A 4,313-nucleotide genomic window follows, 5' to 3' on the forward strand; every position below is an offset into this window, starting at 1 on the left:
AAAACATATCCAAGAAGACCTCCAAGTCATCCCAACATCCTCCAAGTCATCCCAACATCAACTTGAGCATTAGTCAGAAGAACACAAGAACACATCATTTTGTGGCCAAGCTATAGTTTCTTTAATTATATAAAGTAGTTTAGTATTTCATGGACCATGTATTGGGCCTAGTAGCATAGAATAATTGAACCTTATAATTTGGGCCAAGTAGAATAGGATTTTGGGCCCTGTATTTGGGTCAAAGGCAGAATAGGATTAGAATATGATATCATAAACCATCTAGGGTTATATTTGAGCTTCTTTAGCCTAATGAAGGCCTAGACGTCCAATAGGAGATGCACATAGAAGGAGGACGAAATTAACATGTGTTACACATGGGAGAAGGCATGGAGAGTGTGACTAGCCACATGACACTTCCTCGATGGAGAGTATTAGCACTAATGAAGAGATGACACAATGAACATGGAAAGCATGAGCTCCACTTAGAACATTGTCATTGGCCCTTCAGTTGTAGTTTGAATTTTGAATTTTTAAATTTTGGCTCTCTTTTGGGCTGACCTTAGCCTTATAACTAATTGTGCTAGCCTATTCTGAAATTAGTATGGAATTGATTTGTGTTATGTTGTCAAGTTGTAGCCTAAACAATTGTTTAAGCTCTCTCTAGGGTAGTCTTCCTCCTGACCTCCCATGTAACCTTTCTTAGTGAATTGGCCTAACTTCTCACTAGGCTATTTCCACCTTTCCACTCTAAAGTCACGCTTCATATCTTTACTTCTTCCACAATTTTTGCAAGCTACTTATCATATTCCATAAAAAAGAACTCAAGAAACAACAGAAGCATGGAGAAGAAGACCATCAATGAAGGTTATGGGAGAATGTTCCAACTTAACAATGTAAACAATTTACTTATATTTATTCTTTGTAATGCAGCATTTGTATGTTTACTTATATTCATTATGTATAATGCAATATTTATATGTTGATTTTTTTCTTTTTAGTATATATCATTACATTTAATATTTTTTTGAATAAAGATATGATTGATCCAAATAATACACCCCTTCCCCCACCCCCTCCCTCCCAAGGTGGGTTCCAGAGTCAACTGCCTACCCATAAAAAGGGTACACGTGCGACTAGTCTAAGAGAGTTGATTGTTAGTCGTAGTGTTGAACCAAGAATGCCCATCAAGTTTGATATGAATACAGGAAAATCTTTAGGAGAGCATAACACAAAAGTCACCATGTTTCAAAGATAGCGAAGAATCAAATATGGCAGACTATCATGTTATGAAAATCTTAATTGAATTAATCCAATCATAAGCAAACTAAAAAGCATATTTATAATTGGTATTTATTATGCAACTCACATATGATCTCTCAAATAGTAATTTGTTGAGGACAAAATGGATTTCATATGTTGGGCATTAATGGAGAGGTTTTAAGAGTGACCTCACTAGTCGTTATATTTATGGCCAATTGAGTGACAAGAACCCTTGTGATATATACTAGTTTCTTGATGAAGAGATGTGGCAAACTTTTCGAGAGAGACTATTAGACCCTACCTTTCAAGTATATTAAATTTTACATTTAAGGTGTGGTTTTTAAATATTTTTTGTTACATATATTTTTATTCATTCTTTATATGTGTAATGTATATAATAGACAAGGAGAAAAGTTGCACATGACATTCAAAAAAAGAATGTATGATAGGTTGAAGTGGATTACGATTTTTTAGGCCTCTTCCTCAGCTCCCAGTGATGAGTCAACTTTAGTTTGATATCTCCATCTCCCCGCCATGACAAATGGAACAGAGCTCACAAAAAATTATTAGGAGATTACACATCCGAAAAAAGTTTGGATCATAGCTGAGCGGATTGTAAATAACTCATGACATAAATTATTTTGACATATTTTAATGTAAGTTAATTTTTGTGTTGAAATCTACATTAAAATGTTTTTTTTGTAGGATCACTTGGTGGAGCAAAGATCTCAGGGATCATTCGCTACGGAAGGGTGTCAAGACATATTAGCGGTTTCCTTCGTCGTTTATAACATCTAATTCGCGTTTGGAGTACTAGATAAGGGATAGGCATTAGTCAATTCTTTGGTACTCTAGCTCGACATGTTAGTTTAGGGTGTAGGGTTTAACTTAGTGAGGCCAACAAGAAACTTCTCAAAGATGAGCTTAAGAAGGAAATATTCAGCACATAGAAAAGTTGTCCTACTACTGAAGAATCAAGGGATGGTGGTGTTGATGTCCCTGTTGACTATGGATTGTACATTGATGATCCTCCCCAACATTTGGTGGCCTAAGGTAAATTTTATTACAATTATATATTTTTTTGTTTATATTTTTTTTATTGTCATATATTTATGTGGTCTTAGATGAAATATATACGTTGGGATCGATCATCCATCACTAGACGATTAAAGATGATATGATACGAGTGGTGATCATAGATGTTTGAGAATATTCTGCTTGCGTTCTTGTGCCCATTGAGGAGGTTCAAATAGTAGGATAGGTGGTGGACCATCTGGGAAGACACATATTGGGCCTTTAACAAGGGCCATTTCTAGAAGATTGGAAGAAGAAGAGAAGCTCAAAAGACTATTTTTATCGAGATTTTTTTTTTTACTATTCTTCCAACTTTTTTAGTCTTGTAAAAATTGTACAAAGTAGTATAGGCTTTGTTTTAGGCTTGTATTTGTACCCATATTCTTGTGCTATGATTTAAGCCTAGTAAAGTAGAATAAAAATAAGAGTAGAGAGTCTAATTAGGGTTACAATTAGGCTTCCTTGAGCCTAATGTAACTCTGGATCGTCTAGGGTTTTGGAGAGTGTTTAAAAGGAGGCATGGACGACACCTACATGGGAAGGGAACCATGAATATCCAACTGGACCAGCCACATGGAAAGCATGAAGGACACTTGGTAACACCTTAATAGAGAGCATTTCTATCCAATCATAAACCTCCACTTGTATGCACATAAATGAAGAGGATTTGCTCCAAATAGAGTAGGCCATTTTTCATCCTAGGATTGCAGATTATTTTCAGTATTTAGCACCAAATTAGGCTATAAATAGAGGTGTTTAGTTCATGTCAATTCAGCTTAGATTTGACTAATGAATTGCTTCCAAAACTCAGCTTCAATTGTCTTTTAGCTCTCTCATAGTTAGCACCTTTGTGTGTTTTATCTTTGACCTTTTTAGGAGTTGGTCTCACCTCTTCTAAGTTTCAACTTTTATACTCCAATTCACCTTCTGCACGTAGTTTTCCTCCTCCATTGAAGTAAAAAAAACTCCTTCAACAATTTGCATGAAAGAATTAAATCAAAAGAAGCAAGGAGATGCAAGCTAGAATTACATCAACAGGCCCCAGGAAATTTTATCATTTGGCCAATTAGATTGGAAAAATTGATTGTAGTAATGGTTATTTTTAATACTTGATTTAATTGTGTATTATTCTTTATAATATCTTCACACGACTTATATTTATATATTAATTTTATTTAAATTTAGAATGACTCTAAAAATTCAAAAGTTGTCAACCCTCTAAAACTACAAATGTCTTATCACCAATGACTTGGTGCAGTGATAATGACAATGAGGAAGCAAATTGTCTAATAAGATATGTCTCCCGATGTTGTAGGTAGAGCCAATAACGTCCCTTTTCTATATGTCATAAGGATATTTGTGAGATTGTTAATTGTATTGATCAACTATCTATATCGGTTTTACAACTTTGTTTGTTGTATCATTAACCTTGAAAGTAGTTTAATATATTCATATTTTACTCTAACATTATTTTTTCAATGTTTAAGGTATTTACATCACCTCTACATCGAGAAAAAAATTCTTATATATATGGATTTCTTAACCTAGTTGTCATTCAGAGTTTAGGAAATAAAGCAAGTGATGTGCAAACATGCTTAATAGAGACATTTCAAAATACAGGCAAAGAAATGTATTTAGCACCTTACTTGCATCAGTAATTATATAATTTTAAATTATAGTTAATTAATTTATCTACAAACACTACTAGCTCATGGAGAGAGTTAATAAAAATTTACTCAAATACCTTAACTATTTAATTGTGAATTTCACTTTTTATTCATTAAGTCATTTTTTTTAGTTATTCAACGATTTATCTCCATTCAAGGAAAAAGATATTATAAGACATTAGAATGCAGTGGATTTCATTTTTAAAAGTGTTTTTGATAAGTTATAAAATTATTTAGTTTATTTAAATATACAACTGGATGTTATATTTATCCTTTTTGTACAATGTTTATTGGATACCATTGAATTATCAA

This window comes from Phaseolus vulgaris, chromosome 4 (assembly GCF_051622355.1).
Source record: "Phaseolus vulgaris cultivar YP4 chromosome 4, ASM5162235v1, whole genome shotgun sequence".
Lineage (NCBI taxonomy): Eukaryota > Viridiplantae > Streptophyta > Magnoliopsida > Fabales > Fabaceae > Phaseolus > Phaseolus vulgaris.